The 19,177-nt window shown below is 59.7% G+C and overlaps 1 protein-coding gene across 1 annotated transcript in view; it reads right to left on the bottom strand.

Annotated features, from left to right (window-relative positions):
* The window catches only part of MAD1L1 (mitotic arrest deficient 1 like 1), a 181,974-nt gene that overhangs the window by 142,126 nt on the left and 20,671 nt on the right, over positions 1-19,177 (bottom strand). Inside the window, exon 2 of the mRNA XM_058681237.1 lies at positions 4,349-4,435. The gene's annotated coding sequence lies outside the window, so the exon portion shown is untranslated. The remainder of the gene's footprint in view (positions 1-4,348; positions 4,436-19,177) is intronic.

Here is a 19,177-nt window from a genome sequence, read left to right as displayed (position 1 = left end):
TCTGTGGAGGTACAAACAGGTGCCCGATGCCCTGGAGGGTACCCTCGTTCCTCCTGCTCAACCTGGGCATGGAGCATCTGTCGCACCGCAGGGGGCAGCTCCAGCTCCCTGGAGGGTCACATAAAGACACGGCACAGGAAGCACTTGGCACAGCGTCTGGTGCAGGCTCATGCCCACTGAATGCTACACTTCTCCCCACGCTCAGCATCACCACCGCCCTCCTCACCCTTCTGAGATGGAGCCAAGCCGCCCCGTGCGGCCCCAGCCCCTGGGGGGCAGACGCCCCGTGCACTCCTGAGAACATGTCTGAGCTGCACAGAAACGCAGCCTCCTCTCCACGGAGTGACCATGGCAGTCTCCGGGCCTGGGTCAGGATCCACTCAGACATCCACCCGCCACGGCAGGGCTCCACTCCCAGCTGCTCAGCCCACATGCAGGTGGACAGCGGCCACAGCCAGGGCGCTGGAGGACCTCACCACGCTGAGGGAGGAGCTCCCGCTCCTTCCAGTTCCTTCTGTGTCCTTTCAAAGTGGAAGGACGAGGACACCATGCAAACGTCACAGGTCTGATTTGAGATCATCTGTAACGCCTTTTTCATCTGACAGTGGCTCCAAAAGCAGAAGTCCTCTTCATCACCAAGGATGTTCACATCCACTGAAGGGACCACAGCCCAACATCGCCACCCACTCCCAAGGCCCGGGCCCGGCCCAGGGCTCAACCCTCACCTTGCAAGCACCATGATCCCATATGATCACCAGCTCATGTCTTGGCTGCTCCACTTCCCTGGCAAAGCAGGTGATGATGGCCTGAAGCCTTGGGACCCTGCACCCGCGCGGGAGACCTGGAAGGGGATCCCGGCTTCAGCTCAGCTCAGCTCTGGCCATTGTGGCCATTTGGGAAGTCAACCAGCAGACGGAAGATCTTTGTCTCTCCTTCTCTTTGTAAATCTGATCTGCCTTTCCAATAAATAAATAAATAAGAAAGAAAGAAAGAGAGAAAGAGGAAAGAAAGAAAGAAAGAAACAAACCCTTTCTACAGCTGCTGATAAACTGTCAGAGCCCTTTGCCCCTCCTTCACAAGCCAGGCTGTGGCTGACAGCTCCCAGGCCAGGCTCCATCCCCTGGGAAGGGCAGCCCACACAGGGCACCAGGGGCTCCAGCTGTGGTCACGGCCACATGACCTTTCCCTAGAACCCTACCTGCCCAGGTGCCAACCCCACATGACTAACCACTGGAGCGTAACAACTGAGCCACTTGCGCAGGGAAGGCCACCCTTGCCTGGAGCTGAGGACTAAGGGAATCACTGGAGCCTGGGCCATCCCCACACTGCACAGGACATCTGTGCAGGCAGCCACCTCAGGCCGCAGGAGCCACCAGCCTGATCACCCAGTGCTCCAAGCCGCTTCTCTCTGGTCACCACCTGCAAGTCCTGACAGAGCCTAAAACCCAGGCATGCTACCAGGTGACACGCACACACTCAGCCCAGGACACGCCAAGTGTCCCCAGGTGACACGCACACCCTCAGGACACGCCGAGCATCCCCAGGTGACACACACACCCTCAGCCCAGGACACGCCGAGCGTCCCCAGGTGTCATGCACACCCTCAGCCCAGGACACGCCGAGAGTCCCCAGGTGACACACACACCCTCAGGACACGCCGAGCATCCCCAGGTGACACACACACCCTCAGCCCAGGACACGCCGAGAGTCCCCAGGTGACACGCACACCCTCAGCCCAGGACACGCCGAGAGTCCCCAGGTGACACGCACACCCTCAGCCCAGGACACGCCAAGCGACCCCAGGTGTCATGCACACACCCTCAGCCAGGACACGCCGAGCGTCCCCAGGTGTCATGCACACCCTCAGCCCAGGACATGCCGAGAGTCCCCAGGTGACACACACACCCTCAGGACACGCCGAGCATCCCCAGGTGACACACACACCCTCAGCCCAGGACACGCCGAGCGTCCCCAGGTGACACGCACACCCTCAGCCCAGGACACGCCGAGCGTCCCCAGATGACACTCACACCCTCAGCCCAGGACATGCCGAGAGTCCCAAGGTGACACACACACCCTCAGCCCAGGACACGCCGAGAGTCCCCAGGTGACACGCACACCCTCAGCCCAGGACACGCCAAGTGATCCCAGGTGTCATGCACACACCCTCAGTCCAGGACACGCCAAGCGTCCCCAGATGACACGCACACCCTCAGCCCAGGACATGCCGAGCGTCCCCAGGTGTCATGCGCACCCTCAGCTCAGGACGTGCCGAGCGTCCCCAGGTGACACACACACCCTCAGCCCAGGACATGCCGAGAGTCCCCAGGTGTCATGCGCACACTCTCAGGACACGCCAAGGGTTCCCAGGTGACACACACACCCTCAGCCCAGGACACGCCGAGCGTCCCCAGGTGTCATGCACACCCTCAGGACACGCCAAGCATCCCCAGGTGACACACACACCCTCAGCCCAGGACACTCCGAGCGTCCCCAGGTGACACACACACCCTCAGGACACATCGAGCATCCCCAGGTGTCATGCACACACTCAGCCCAGGACACGCCAAGCGTCCCCAGGTGACATGCACACACTCAGCCCAGGACACGCCGTGCATCCCCAGGTGACACGCACACCCTCAGCCCAGGACACGCCGAGCGTCCCCAGGTGACACGCACACCGTCAGCCCAGGACATGCAGAGCGTCCCCAGGTGACACACACACACTCAGCCCAGGACACGCCGAGAGTCCCCAGGTGACACGCGCACCCTCAGCCCAGGACACGCCAAGCGACCCCAGGTGTCATGCACACACCCTCAGCCCAGGACACGCCAAGCGACCCCAGGTGACACGCACACCCTCAGCCCAGGACATGCCGAGAGTCCCCAGGTGACACGCGCACCCTCAGCCCAGGACACGCCAAGCGTCCCCAGGTGACACGCGCACCCTCAGCCCAGGACACGCCAAGCGTCCCCAGGTGACACGCACACACTCAGCCCAGGACACGCCGAGAGTCCCCAGGTGACACACACACCCTCAGCCCAGGACATGCCGAGCGTCCCCAGGTGACACGCACACCCTCAGCCCAGGACACGCCGAGCGTCCCCAGGTGACACGCGCACCCTCAGCCCAGGACACGCCGAGCGACCCCAGGTGACACACACACCCTCAGTTCACCCTGAGTGTTGCTAATGAGGGACTCTGGTACAGGCTACCCTCCACCAAGGCCGGTGAGGACGGGGTTGGACAGGTGCTCAGAGTGATTTGGGGAACTCTGAGCAAGACTCAGAGCCGGGGCCAGCAGGGCAGCACAGGTTAAGCCTCTGCCCCCCGAGCTGGTATTCCAGATGGGTGCGAATTCAATTGCCAACTGCTCCACTTCCCAGTCAGTCCCCTGCTAACACAGCTGGGAAAGCAGCAGGATTTGGTCCACGTAAACTCCTGCCACCCCACCCCGGAGGCCCAGGGGAAGCGGGTGGCGCCTGAAATCAGTTGACCCAGGTGGGGTCATCGAGGCCACTTGGGAGAAACAGCAGATACCTCTAATTCTGCCTTTTAAATAAATAAATACTTTTTAAAAATAAACATGTGCACTTCAGGTTGCAGGGCACACGCAGGGCCAGGAGAGTGGGCAGTTCTGGACCGTCCCTGCCCCTCGGCCCTATGTGCAGCCGCTCCTGGGCGCCCCGGCCTGCTAAGACACAGGTACTGGGAAGCAGAGCACTGTGCTGGGGGCTGGCGCTGTCGAGCCTGAGGAATGGACCCTGCTGAGGAGACACCAGCAGATCTCAGCTCCAGGCCCTTCACACGCAGACCTCAACAGCAAGAAGCATACCATGCGGACAGCGTTACCCTCCAGGCCAGCAGAACACACGGACCCTAGAGCCACAGCGCAGGCCACACGGGGGCGAGAACCCTGCCACGGGCCCTGACATGGGTTAGGCTTGGGGAGCCAGACTCTGAAATCCGTCCACTCGGGGTCACGCCAGAACTGGACCAAACCATGGAATGCCCATCTCAGGTTGGGAGGATGGCCTGGCACAGGCCATGAGCCACCCAGCCAGCTCCCTGCTGGGCTGTGATAGGTCAGTCAGAGCTGTGCAATGCCACCCTGGAGAGTACAGCCCACACACATTTGAACCCCAGCACCAAGACCAGGTCTCACGGAGCCCACACATTGGGAAGACGCAGGCATGAGCTGGACCAGCAGAGCCTAAGTGGCGACATGGTGGGGTGTCAGGACCACAATGCCACCCCACACAGCAAGAACACAGGCAATGTCCACCCTCAAAGCCCGCCTTCCCAAGGCAGACCAAGTACACGGCTCGGCCACTGGGCACAGCGTACCTGCTGGTGACACTGCTGTTCCTGTCCTGCAGGGCGAGTTCTCTCTGCTGCAGCTCCACAATGAATCTGGAAAGGTCTTCTGGAGTCCTGCGGGAAGAGAGACAACCAACAGGCTCCAGCTATACCCTTAAGTGCAGCAGAAAGCCCCCAGCCCACGGCTCACAGGCCCAGGCGGAGCCACAGCTAGACCCGGCCAGTACACGCTGACCATGCCTGTGCCCAAGCATGGCCCACCCGCAGGGACACGTGACCCCTGGAAGCCCTGAGTTCACTTCACCTGTGCAGAGAAAGGTGAACAGCAGGCGGCAGACCGACGGGCCTGGCAGGGGTGGGCCCCCAGCACAATGCCCCCTCTCCCCAGCCACCTGCAAGGTGTGGGCCGCCCCCAGCACAACGCCCCCTCTCCCCAGCCACCTGCAAGGTGTGGGCCCCCAGCACAACGCCCCCTCTCCCCAGCCACCTGCAAGGTGTGGGCCCCCAGCACAATGCCCCCTCTCCCCAGCCACCTGCAATGGCGAAGCAGGCCCCAGGCCCCAGGGGGAGTCCCATCACAGCCTCACAGTGCAGAGGTTCAGGGGTTTAGCACAGCTAGTGGTCACCAAGTCAGCGTATCCTTGGGCTGGCCTCGGCAGGGGCCACTCGAAGCAGGCTACAACCAGAGACCTTGAGGAAGCCCAGTGGTGACACTAGCAGACGCCCCCAGGGCTCGTTTGTACAACTCCACATCAGGGAACCCTGCACGTCAGAGCTCCTCCCCAGAGCTCCCCATCTCCATCCTTGCTCAACATAGCAAAGGCATTCCTGCCACGAAGCTCCCTTGGCCACTGCACCAGGGCACCAGGGATTGCCTGCCCAGACCTGCGGGCCGCTGGGATGGACGCTGCTGGTATGTCTTCCTGCACGAGCACCAGGCCCCCAGGACTCTGATCTGCTGAGGAGAGCCCGGAGCCCCATCCCAGGCCACAGCAGAGCCACAGCCTTCATTCTGTACCACAGCCCCACCCCAGCTACGGGAGCAGCCTCGCTCCCAGGGTCGCTCTGCGAGGCCTTCTATGCCCACCCCCAGGACATGTGGGAGCAGCAGAGCCCAGGGGCCGCACATCGCCCTCCAGACAAGCCGAGTAGGGAAGACGCTCCTGACCCTGAGACATGGAGGGGGCCTCAGGCCCAGCGGGCCATGACTACTGCTGCCAGCACCTCCGGGGGCTTCCTCGGGTCTCTGAGCTCAACAAGCCGAGAGCAAACGAGTAACATCCATGAACACTCCCAAGTCTGGATCAAGTTTTTCAAAGCATTTTTAAAAACTTATCTTACTTGTTTGAAAGGTAAAGAAACAAAGAGCTCTCCCACCTGCTGGCACACGGCACAAATGGCTCCGGCAGTTCAGACCGGCCAGGCAAAAGCCATCCGCTGGCACCATCTGCTGGCACCATCCTCCGGCACCACCCGCTGCTCCCCATGGTGCATGCTGGCAGGGGGCAGGTGTCCCGACCCCAGCAACTGACACCTGCCCTTGTGCCATCATTTTTAACTACATTTGCTAGCTGTGGGAACTGCCATGTGGGCACACCACCACCAGTCCTCATTCTGCTAGGCTCCACGAGGGCCTGGCCCTTGAGGCCACAGTGACCAGCACAGGTGTGGGGGGCACCACGACACAGCCGGTTCAGACACCACTCGTGAGAGTGCCAGGCCAAGCCCGCTGCCCCACTGCCCGCCGCTCCCTGCGCACACCTGGAAAGGCACAGCAGGTGCCCCGGTCCTGGGCTCCTGCCCCCACAGGAGAGAGCCCGCAGTGACCCTGGCTTCCACCTGGCTCAGCCTTGGCTGTGGAGGCCACTTAGGGAGTAACCTGGCAGCTGGAAGCTCTCAGTTCTCCTTCCGTTGTCAATCTTGCAAATAAGTAAACAAATAATCTTAAGAAAAATAGAAAAGACGAACAGCAACCCTGCTGACACAGACAAGGCCCAGGAAGCCGCCCTTGGCCTCCACACCTGACGGGAAGGTGCCCTCAGCCCCTGGGGAGCTGGTGCCATTCACAGGGCCCACACTGCGCCGCGGAGCTCAGCTGGGGGCTGGGCCAAGCCGGTCAGTGAAGGGGGACAGGTGTGCTTGCCGCACCAGCCACACCCGTCTGGATATGTGAGCACATGGTGCAAGTGACCCCCCAGGCAGGGAGACAAGGAGGCCCACAGGATGTCCAGCGGCCTCCCCCAGTCAGAGCTCCATGGTGGCAGCCGTCGAAGGCATCCCGGACTCCGTGGCACTTTCTTGATTTCTTAAGCTGAGACATCACATACTGCCTGTGTGAGCATAAATCCCACCTAAAACAGTTCAAGAAAAACTGCACCCACTTGGCTGACAAGAAGAAAGCTGCCAGCAACAGTGGCTGGGGTCAGACCGTGTGGCATAAGCCAGGACCTGGGACCCAAGGGGAGGACCTGGAGGACTCAGGCTCTGCCCGTGGGAGGACAGAGCCCTGGCAGACACAGAAAGCTCCCAAACGCAGTGCACCTGCAAGAAACATTCCCCACCACTCCAAGCCAGGACCTGGGACCCAGGGGGAGGGCCCGGAAGACCCAGGGGGAGGGCCCAGAGAACTCAGGCGCTGCCTGTGGGAGGCAGTGCACCTGCAAGGGCCACTCCCCACCACTCCAAGCCAGGACCTGGGACCCAGGGGGAGGGCTCGGAGAACTCAGGCGCTGCCTGTGGGAGGCAGTGCACCTGCAAGGAACACTCCGCCACTCCAAGCCCAGCCAGAGGCCCAGGGTCCTGCACACCAGCAGAACTTCCTTTCCGGAAGCCTTGTGACCTGTGTGTGCTAAGACGCTCATGAATGCTCACCAAGGGCGGTCTGGGGACCAGCTAAGTGCTGGCAGCTCGACGGCATCGGGCCAAGCACCATCACGTCCTAAAAATAGAGACCGCGGAGTCGTTCCAAAGCCTGCACTTCACAGCTACAGGGGGAGGCACTCAGAGATGACAGGGAGGTGACGGCCCAGCCGCGGCCTAGCCACGACAGCTGCTGTTGAAAGCCCAGCCTCAGCTGGGAGGCCTTTTTCATCCCAACTGGTGGGCGGCAGGGGTGGGGGCGCGGGGGAGGGTCTTTCTGTTTGATCTGCAGCTGAATTTTGACTCGAACTCAGCCGCACACAGCGCAACAGAGGCTCACGGGAGTCTGCCCACTGATTTATTTCTGGGAAAAAGCAACGCCGACCCAGCAGCAGCTATTTCGAGGCCCTAACAGCAGATGCCCTGGCTCTGGTTGGAGTCCCAAGTGCCAATGGCACCGAGTTGGAAAGCGGCACGGCCAGAGGCCGACAGCAGTGGAGCGGCAAGCTCCTGCCGGGCACTACCTGTCCAAGAACACAACAGCAGGGCCACAGCGCAACTGCTGTGCCGGGGCTCCGACCAGTGTGTCCACCCCGGGGACGGGGACACTGGGCAAGACGGGCTCTCCGCACGGTTGCACCACGCAGCCCTGCAGAGAGCACAGAACAGTAACGAGTCAAGTGTGACAGTCAGGGACAACAGGTGGGCAGGCTGCAAGGCTGTGCAGGCGAGGGCAGGACAGGACCTGGACCCAGTCCTGATGGCCATCCTGGACAGGGCTCTGAAGTCACAGAGCAGGAGCAGAGTTGTGCCTGTACGACCCCGGCCCCCACGACGCCATCAGCCCACCGCCATCCCGGCCAGGAACCCTCTGTGACATCCAGACTGCAGACAAGACAGCGTGGTTGGCCATTCCCCCACTTGCACAAGGACAGAGTGGCAGTGGCTGCCTGCCATCCTGCTCAACGCCCCCCCCCAGGCTCTGCCGCTCACCACCTTCTCACATGGAGACAGAAGTCTATCTTTCTGTCACAAACGCCTGGCAGATCCTAAGCACAAACAGGCCAGAGCTGAGAGCCGGCGCGGCAGCCTGGTAGCTGAAGTCCTCACCTTGTAACCCTGGGATCCCATATGAGCACCAGTTCATGTCCCAGATGCTCCACTTCCCATCAAGCTCCTACCTGTGGCCTGGGAAAGCAGTCAAGGACAGTCTAAAACCTTGGGCCTCTGCACCCGCGTGGGAGACCCAGAAGCAGCTTTGGGCTCCTGGCTTTGGACTGGCTCAACTGTGGCCATTGTGGCCATCTGGGGAGTGAACCAGCAGATGGAGGACTTTTCTCTCTCCTTCTCTTCGTAAATCTGCCTTTCCAATAAAAATAAAGCTTTAAAAAACAAAAAACAGCAAGGGCTCCTTACCATGTGTGTGCCCACCACTAACGAGTGTGTGTGTGTGTGTGTCCACCAACTACGTATATGTGTGCCCACCGACCTGTGTGTGCCCACCGTGTATGTGTGCCCACCGACCTGCATGTGCCCACCACTGAGAGCCTCCTTGTAGTTATCTGCACCAGCACAGCCCTGGCTCGAGCTGCCAGCTTGGCACCTGTGCTCGGCGTCTCCCCGTCAGTTTTTATGGTCCACTCGCTTTATTAAACAGCAACATTTTTTTCTACCCGAATTTTCCTCTGAGATTTTCTGAAGTCTTCAATTTTGTTTTCCCAGAAACACTGCCTTCTTTACACATTTATTTTTCATCAGCTTCCATAATATTTAATTAAATTATGTAATTGCAATGACATGTGCAGCCGGCGTCAATAAGCACGCTCGGCAGGAAACACGGCAGCCTCCCCGGAGCAAGGCGAACAGGTGCCCTGGGCCTTCCCCCACACCATGGAAGCTTCCAGAGGCGTGGATGGTCACGGGTGAGGGGCGGGGGTGGGAGCACACCACGTCCAAGGGCACTGTTGCTCTCAACTTGAGGACAAGCCCAGTCGACTGTGTCAGTCCCCAGTGACATTCCTTCCTGTGTGTAACGCACTTCCACCTTTTACAAAATTAAGAACACCCAAGCAGTCGTGAGAATCACTGTGTGGGAGGAAGTGCCCAGAACTCTCCTGAACCTGAGCGGAGCGGGCAGCTGCTCACGGCCCTGCCCCTGCGCCACAGGCAGCCAAGGCACATTCCGGAGCACAGGGGCACACACGTGACACTCTTGCTCTCCAAGACAGATTCCCAGCTGAGAACTCTGGCCACCTCAGAGCTGAAGGGTTCGTGCCGCCTCCCTGCTTCCTCCAGCTGGGCCCTAGACGGAGCTCCAGGCTCCTGGCTCAGCCTGGCCCAGCCATGCCTGATGCAGCCATTTGTGGAGTGAACCAACTGATGGATCATTCGTGTACATGTGTGGGTCCTTTTAAGATAAACCGAATTTGCAAAGCAGATGCTGGAGCCTGTGTTGTGGTACGGCAGCATCCCGTCTGGCACTGGTTCGAGTCCCGGCTGCTCCACTTCTGACCCAGCTCCCTGCCTGTGGCCTGGGAGAGCAGCAGAGGACGGCCCAAGGCCTTGGGACCCTGCACCGTGTAGGAGACCAGGAAGAGGCTCCTGCCTCCTGGTTTCAGCCTGATCCAGCACAGGCTGCTGCAACTGTCTCAAGAGTGAACAGTGAAAGGAAGATATCCCCCCTCTCCCTCCCTCTCTCTCCCTCTCTCCCCTCCCCCTCTCTCTCCCTTTCTCGCTTTCTCTCTCGTTTCTGTCACTCTGTCACATTAAATCCTTTTTTACTTTTAAAAATGCTTATTAGTTTTCCTTGGAAAGGCAGATATACAGAGAGGAGGAGAGACAGAGAGGAAGATCTTCCATCCGATGATTCACTCCCCAAGTGAGCCGCAACGGCCGGAGCTGAGCCCATCTGAAGCCAGGATCCAGGAGCTTCCTCTGGGCCTCCCACACAGGTGCAGGGTTCCAAAGCTTTGGGCCGTCCTCTACTGCTTTCCCAGGCCACAGAGAGAGAGCTGGATGGGAAGCGGGGTGACCAGGACACAAACTGGCGCCCATATGGGATCCCAGCACATGCCAGCTGAGGACCTTAGCTGCTAGGCTACAGTGGCAGGCCCTTTCATATTACATCTTAAGAAAGCAGCATCAACGCCTTGGCCCACAGCTCCACAGCGGTAGCCACCATGCTGACCCAACAGCCCTGCTGTCCATCTGCCCCTATCCCCACCTTCATGTGGGAACACCTGGAGCAGGGCGAGAAAGCTGCCCACGCTGACCCAACAGCCCTGCCGTCCACCTGCCCCTGTCCCCACCTTCATGTAGGAACACTTGGAGCAGGGCGAGAAAGCTGCCCACGCAGGCTGGGTCCACCGCACAGGTGACAGCAGCTACGCTGGAGTGTGACTGTCCTTCTCAGGCACAACAGAACTCATTCACATGATGCCTGTACCCAAACAGCCGTGACCAGCTCCCAGAACAGGATCATTCAACACCAGTCCCGTGTCTGAGTGGGTGCTTGCCCCACGCACTGCCAGCATCTGCTCACTCCATGCACAGTCCAGTGCACACTGGATGGTCAGGAACTCCTTAGGGACTGCACCCGCAAGCACACTAAGCAAAGGAGACTGCACTGGGCAGCCCACAGGCAGGTACAAGCCCGTGTGGGACAGCAGTGGGCCGTGGCCTCAGCCCACAGGCAGCTGCAAGCACGTGTGGGACAGGAGTGGGCCGTGGCCTAGGCCCACGGGCAGCTGCAAGCCCATGTGGGACAGCAGTGGGCTGTGGCCCCATCTCACAGGCAGGTGCAAGCCCGTGTGGGACAGGAGTGGGCCGTGGCCTCGGCGCCTCAGCAGCTGAGAGGTGCAGAACAGACCCCATCACAGTGAACCACTGGAACACCTGGCCGCCTCCCACAGAGCGCTTTGGCATTACCATCTCAAAGTCTAGAGCCGCACAGAGTGCTGCAGGAGAGGCAAGCCCCGCCTGCAGCAGAACCAGACCCAAGTAAGGGGAGCCCCTGCCTTGGGACACTGCCCGTGACCATGGCTACTGACCTGAGTCCTTGGGTCCCCGGGTCAACAATAGCCTTTAACCAGGCCTAAGATGGAAGGTAAATGCAGGGCTGCAGAAGGGCGAGCTGGGAACGCAGGGAACGCAGGGCTGCAGAAGGGCGAGCTGGGAACGCAGGGCTGCAGAAGGGCGAGCTGGGAACGCAGGGAACGCAGGGCTGCAGAAGGGCGAGCTGGGAATGCAGGGCTGCAGAAGGGCGAGCAGGGAACGCAGGGCTGCAGAAGGGCGAGCTGGGAACGCAGGGCTGCAGAAGGGCGAGCTGGGAACGCAGGGCTGCAGAAGGGCGAGCAGGGAACGCAGGGAACGCAGGGCTGCAGAAGGGCGAGCAGGGAACGCAGGGCTGCAGAAGTAGCGGACTGAAGAAGCAGAGATGGCCACTTCTGACAGGTGCTCAGGGAGATTTTTGACAAAGCACCAACTGAGCACACTCAGGATGGACAGAAGGTCTAGAAGGCAGGGGCACCACCTGGCAGGGGCTCAAGGATCCTTCCTGAGTGCCGTCTCAACAGGGGTGTGAGGGCATGTGTTAGCACGGGGGGGGCCTGCAGATTGAGGCTACGCCTGCTCCCTTCTATAGAACTGGAGGCAGTGGGCTGCGGGTAGCAGGTACCAGAGGACTGCACATGGCTGCCAAGGGCACCCTGCACCTCTGCAGCTGCCCAAAAGACCACAGGGCGGGAGGGCTGTGTGCTTTACAATGCTTTACAAGGCAGTAGACGTGAGCCAGTGGACGCTGCATGTGGCAAGCCCATATGCCCCAAGCGTCCCCAGCCACAGCCCACGCCCTGCTGCCACCCTAACTCATGCCAGGGCCTGCCTCCATGCTCGGCCTGACAAAGTCCAGATGTCACTCAGCTGTCCACAGCCAACAAGGGGGCTTAACTGCTCCAGGGAAGCGAGGGGCGTGGGTCCCCAGACACATGTAAATAAAATGGAGAAACTTCAGATTTACAGTTGCTGCCTTCAGAATCTTCTTCCCAGCTCCGGAAGGATTAAAAGGACTTCAAAGCAGCCTGGGTTCCAATTAAGCCAGCGTGACCACCCCAGGGATGCCAGAACATTCCTCTGATTAACAAGAGGCGCTCTTTGAACTGCCGGAGCTAAAAACAGCTCTCAGAACCTTTCAAACAAATGCCACGATTCTCTCCCTCTTTGGAAAAGTTGATCTTTGGAATGCTTGCAACATTTGAAACACAGACTGGCTGCATCATGGCCCACAACACCGCTTCAGCAAGGAGCTGGGAGGGGGCACCCAACAGGGGTCTGGGGGGCCTCCTGGAGGTGGGGTGCCAGCCCCGTCACACAAGAGTGGACACAGCAGCCAAGAGGGGACAAGATCAGGCAGTACCTGCCTGCCATGAAGCAGATTCTTATGTCCCACAGGCCACGAAGCAGCCAGGAAATCAGTCACCACATGCCCACCCAAGGTGTGCCAGTACACACAGCACTTCCCCAGAAACCAGGCCAGGCTGCCAGGGACTGGAATCAGGGCCCGAGCAGAACCCTCGCTGCACACCAGAGAGCTGCAGTTCACTCAGCCATGCCGCCGGGAAGGGCCATGTGTGCTCGGAGGATAACAACAACCCCCGTGCCAACAGGGCCAGGAGGCCCCATGGTGGCACAGAGCTGCCACTGAGCACCATCAGTCACCATGCTGCGGCCTCTTCTCCGGGCTGTGACTTTGACGTGGAGAGTCAGAATGCACTTCCTGTATCCCACACCGCTCCCTCCCCACGAGGTGGACTGAAGCTAGGCAAGCCTGGCCTCCGGGAAAACCAAGGAGGGACACAGACGAGGAAGCCCGAGAGGCTCAGGAGCAGAGCAGCGCTGCCCCAGGCCGGCCCCCCGCAGCCATGTGATCCAGAGCAAGTCCTCCACCTGCCTGACATAGGGTTGTTCACCCTTTAAGGAAACAAGGGGACCCCAAACTGCTCACTTCCTTCCTGAAAACCAACAGGCCCATGAGGCTGTAGACATGATGGGTGCAGCCCAAGGGAGAGCGCCAGGAGGGCCAGGAAAGGCCAGCCTGGAGTGGGCAGAAGAAAGCAACTGGTGTATGCCCATGCCTCGGGGCAGTCATGGCATGACAAGGACTCGCAGGGGTCCACGGAGATTCGCCTGCCCAGTGTGTGACAACAGAAAGGACACATTTGACACCTAGCAGGAGGGACCCAGGCCCCTGCCAAGGGGCCACATCTGCACACACACACTCCGAGCAGGGTGCTCCACGTCCAGATTCAAACAGGAACACTGGGAATCCGAGCCTGCCCATCCCATGCCGGAGGCCTGAGCTGGAGTGCTGGCTCCTGCCGTTGAGTGTGGGAGGCTTGGGTCGAGCTCCTGGGCCACGGCAGACGAGCGCTCTCCCGGACCAGCCAGGTGTGGGAGATGAAGGGACAGGGCTCCGGTCAGAGCATTTTACCGCAAAGGGACTGGGCAGCCACTCAGCTCACCTCCACTGTGAGTAAAACATGCATTCAAGTCCTTACTGCCAGTTACAGAGGGAAGACACCTGCTCCAGCCCCACGGCAGTGAGAGGAGAGGCCGAGCAGGCGGGCAAGGCAGTGAGTAAGGGAGAGGGCCGAGATCGGGCAGCCCAGCACGCCACCCACCGGAGACCACGGCAGGCTTCCTGCAAGAGGAAGGATTCCTACAGAACTTGACCGAGCTACAGGGGGAGGAGTCCTGGTCCAGGCCTGACTCAGATGGCAATGCATGCCAACAGGGCCACATGGGCCAAAGCTGCAGCAGCCTTGGCCAGTGTCCATAGACACTCATACACCAGGCTGTCTCCTGAGGTCCTGGCTGCTATGGGGAACAGCTCAGCCCAGCCCTATGTTGAGCCATCGGGGAAAGAAGGTAGGGCCAGCCCGAAGAGCCACAACAAGGCATCGCTGTGTGAACAAATACAGCCCAGATGTCCCACAGCCAGCCAATCACCACACAGTGCCAGGCTGGCCGCAGCACGAGAGCTCTGGATGCAGAAACGCAAGGCAGCAAGTGGGACGGGCCTGGGGAGGGGGAGGGACAGGAGCCTCCACAGATGGGCACATGAGGATACGAGGCTCCTGGACAGGCCTGGGGAGGGGGAGGGACAGGAGCCTCCACAGATGGGCACATGAGGATACGAGGCTCCTGACCGGCTGTGGGGCAGAGGGGCTCAGTCATGTGCCCTCACTTCATCCCATGGGCACCTCTGAACGCAGAGGGAGGGAGGGCTGGGAAGAGGCGTAGACAGGCAAACGGCCAACAGCAGTGGGAAGGGCTGGAGTCAGCTCGCGTCACACAGCTGAGACCCACAGGACAGGTCACACAGAGGGGCCGGGGAAAAAGGACGGAAAGCAGGTGTCTGGCTGGGGTGCGAGCAGCCAAAGACAGGGTTGGGCGCCCATCTGCCCATGGCCCAGGCACCGGCACAGGCAGGGCTGGCTCTGCCCACTTCCACGGGCAGAACAATCTCCTCCTTTTGACAATCGAGAGATTGCAGTAGGAATGCAGATAATTTGGCAGCACAGGCAGGACTTAATAGTGCCTCAAAAGGGCTCAAATTTCTTTGCGGCTACACTTCAGGTGATTCCAGTTAGCAAGTGGGCAGAGGAGAGAATTAAGGAACAGCTCTGAGAGGCATGATGGCCAGCAGAGCAGCCACGGTGCCGAGCGCAGCACAGAGCCGGCATGACATGGGCCTTGGGCTGGCTATCCTTGGTTTTGTTTTTTTTTCTTTATTTGAAAGGCAGACTTACAAAGAGCAGGACAGAGAGAGAGATCTTCCATCTGCTGGCTCCCTCCCCAGATGGCAGCGTTGGCCAGGGTCCTCCAGGCGCTCCACGTGGTGCAGAGGCCCAGGCCTTGGTCATGTCCCACTGTTGTCCCAGGGACATCAGCGAGGCCGCTCACAGCTCCAAGCACTTGAGCAAGGCCGAGATAAAAGGGCAAGACATTCAGACGAGCCACAGCTGAGGCCAATGTGAGGTCATGTGTGCCAACATCCCAGAGGAAACACACGCACATACCACCGTGACCGCACATGCCAGGAGAGCAAGGGCTCACGGGCACCGGAAACAAGCCCGGCCGCTGAACGGCCGCCGTGGTCACACACTCGCTCCCAGACGCAGGGACTCAGGCAAGCACGGAGCGCCAGCTCATCCACGTGCGAGGGTGACCGAGGCGAGGATCTCAAGGCGGCTGGCTGGCTGCCTGACTCTGATGCCATCTGAAAACACACGGACCTGCTTCCCAGAAGAGCCCGTGGGCTTTGGCACCAAGGGGGTGACTCCGTGCGAGTGAGAGCCTGAGTTCAGGTTCCTGGCCGAGGTCCAGGCGCTGGTGTCCACTCCTGTACACTGGGAGGACGCAGGTTCTCAGCTAACTTGAGCTCCCAGCTCTGGACTTGAACCTGCCCCTGACCTCCGGTTAACTTGAGCTCCCAGCTCTGGACTTGAACCTGCCCCCGACCTCCGGTTAACTTGAGCTCCCAGCTCTGGACTTGAACCTGCCCCCGACCTCCGGTTAACTTGAGCTCCCAGCTCTGGACTTGAACCTGCCCCCGACCTCCGGTTAACTTGAGCTCCCAGCTCTGGACTTGAACCTGCCCCCGACCTCCGGTTAACTTGAGCTTCCAGCTCTGGACTTGAACCTGCCCCCGACCTCCGGTTAACTTGAGCTCCCAGCTCTGGACTTGAACCTGCCCCCGACCTCCGGTTAACTTGAGCTCCCAGCTCTGGGCTTGAACCTGCCCCCGACCTCCGGTTAACTTGAGCTCCCAGCTCTGGACTTGAACCTGCCCCCCCCCCTCCGGCTGCTGCAGCTACTGGAGGAATGAACAACCAAATGGAAATCTCTTTCTCTTTCAAATAAGCAAAATAAGGGAAGTGTTAAATAAGCGGGCAGAATGCCTGTGGAAAGGGACAACCCCGACACACTCAGGGACTCCATCACGGCCCCGAGGCTAGCCACTGCGGTGCCAGCGGCCTCTGCTTCCTGCACCTCAGCCTGCAGACGACCACAGCGCCACTGAACAGCCTCTCAGACACAGCTCCTGCAAGCCTTCTCACAAACGCAGTCCTAGGTAGTTTAAAATACGGACAATAACCTGAATAAAAATTCTTAAAATGTCACTTTCCAGTATTGGCTGCTGGCATACAAAACAACACTTTGCTCCGTGTGTTGATTTTCGTGTTTTTAATTTGCTTATTCATTAGAGGAGCAAAACCAGAGACCTTCCTCAACTGAGTGGCACAGCTGGGGCTGGGCCGGGGGAGCCTGGAGCCAGGATTCCCTGTGGGCACGCGGGGAAGGGAGCCTGGAGCCAGGACTCCCTGTGGGCACGCAGGGAAGGGAGCCCAGGGCCGGGGGAGCCTGGAGCCAGGACTCCCTGTGGGCACGCGGGGAAGGGAGCCCAGGGCCTGTGGGAGCAGGAGGCAGCCTGGGCGCTCCCTACACACCCAACACCCAACTCCCCTAGCGCCTTCGCGTGCAGGAACACCGCGATGGGTTCCTGAGGGAGCACTCTAGACATCAGGGCGACCAGGCGAGCTGGCCCTTCCTCCCACCATCACAGAGGGCTGCCCACGAAGTGCGACCCACCCACAGCCCACAGCTGAGAACCCTGGCTCAACTCCTGGCGCAGACTGTGGGAGACAGCAGGAATGCTTCAGGGCTCAGGTTCCTGCCCGCCCTCGGGACGGCAGTGGGCTCAGCCCCCGGCCCCTGCAGCCCCCGGCTCCTGCAGCCCGCCCTCGGGACGGCAATGGGCTCAGCCCCCGGCTCCCAGCTTTTGCCCCAGCCCAGCCCTGGTCACTGCAGGCATCTGGGGAATGAATCAGCAAATGGAGCATCAAGCCCGTTCACTCACTTGCTCACTCGCTCTGTGTGTGTCTGTAAATTAAAAAAAAAAAAAGAAAACTTAAACATCCACAGAGAGATAGAAGTGAATGTTTTCACAAGAGAAGATATTGAACCAAGAAGAGACTTCTATGAAAAAAGACCATTCAGTGAACAAGGAGAGCTCTGGGAAATTAAACCGATGTGAGCAGATACAGGAAAGATAAATCAACACGGCCTGGAAAAGCTGAGAACAACTCCCAGAAAGAACAACAGACCAGGAGGAAAACCGCAGTCCGAGGGTTCACCCACACAGCTCACAGCAAACAGGGTGAGCATGAGGCAAAGACATCGATAGGCCGAGACCACCGGGGACAGCCCGGGACCGAGGGCGCGGGGAGGACGTGGGCAAGGAGCAGCTCGACGGAGCTCTCAGTATCAGGGCCAAGCCACAATCCCACAGGTGGCCAGCAGGATGAAGCGTGGCGCGCAGTGGACCAGGATCTGGCAGAGGCGGAGCAACACCCACGCCAGGCGAGGAAACAGCAGGCCAGCCGACCTGGAGGCCCGGGACTCACCGAGTCCCCCGGAAGGGCACATGGCAGCGGGACCGGAGCCCTAACCGGGCTCCCTGCAGCCACACACACTGAGCACCAGCAGAAAACACGTCCACCAGCAGTGCACGCACACACGTTGCAGAAGGCAGATGTACACTCCTCACAGAAATGCCCACTGATCACACGTGTGCCAAGCGCAGTGCAGAGCTGTGACGGTCCACAGTGCCCACCACACGACACACACGAGACCAGGATCGTGTGCGGATGCAGGAGCCAGTGTGCGGTGGCAGGTCAAGCAGCCCACGTGGGCATCAGTTCTTATCCTGGCTGCCCCACTTGCTGGAGTTCTGGATGGAGCCGCTGGCTTCAGCCTGGCTCGGCCCCAGCCACAGCACCCACTGGGAACGGGCCAGAGTCAGACGGAAGAGCGCTCCTCCTTCTCCCTCCCCATGTAACTCCTCCAAATAATAAACCTCTTCTTTAAAAAAATGACAGTTTCCCAAACGATTGTTCTCAACATAAATAATGCAGCACAATGAAAAACTTAAACGGTGTTTCATAAAACAATATCATGCCTTGTAACATAAGGTTACTTCCAACTTACAACAAAACCTCGTTAGGGACCAGGGGCAGAGTCACTGTCTGGAAAGCTGGCAGGCCACACAGCCATTCCCCAATCCAGCTCCCTGCTCATGTTCCTGCGAACCCAGAGGAAGATGGACCAAGCTCCTTGCCACCCAAGGGGGCGACCTGGCAGACTTCCAAGCTCTGCATTTGGCCTGGCCAAGTCCTGGCTGTCGCCACCATTTGCGAAATGAGGCACAGGATGCAAGATGATGTGTGTGTATGTAATTTGCCTTTCAAATAATTAAACAGAGTTTCAAACAAATCCTCTAGACATCCTGAAGGCCCTATCAGAAACATCCAAGCAAGAGTCTCCCCTTCAATGAAAGCAATCAGAAATGACTAGAAGAGTCTGGGATCACATGTTCCTTCTGCAAGGCAGAGAGCAAGCAGGAAGAGACTTGGCATGTGCTGGGTACTGCCCAACGGCTGCAGGAGAGACTTGGCATGTGCTGGGTACTGCCCAATGGCTGCAGGAAGAGACTTGGCATGTGCTGGGTACTCCCCAACGGCTGCAGGAAGAGACTTGGCATGTGCTGGGTACTCCCCAACGGCTGCAGGAGAGACTTGGCATGTGCTGGGAACTGCCCAACGGCTGCAGGAAGAGACTTGGCATGTGCTGGGTACTCCCCAACGGCTGCAGGAAGAGACTTGGCATGTGCTGGATACTGCCCAACGGCTGCAGGAAGAGACTTGGTACGTGCTGGGTACTGCCCAACGGCTGCAGGAGAGACTTGGCATGTGCTGGGTACTGCCCAATGGCGGACTACAGCTGGAGACTGCTCTGGGGGAAGCCAGCGGCCAGGAGCCCCACCGGGTCCCCCACATGGGTGGCAGAGATCCGACCGCTTGCGGCTCACCTGCTCCAGCCCACAGCACTCCAGGCCAAGGGAGGGAAGGAAGGGCCTCAGCTCACTCTTCCTCGGGC

Source organism: Ochotona princeps, chromosome 24 (assembly GCF_030435755.1).
Source record: "Ochotona princeps isolate mOchPri1 chromosome 24, mOchPri1.hap1, whole genome shotgun sequence".
Lineage (NCBI taxonomy): Eukaryota > Metazoa > Chordata > Mammalia > Lagomorpha > Ochotonidae > Ochotona > Ochotona princeps.
The sequence above is the reverse complement of the archived record's forward strand: the minus strand, read 5'-3'. Positions and strand labels throughout refer to the sequence as shown.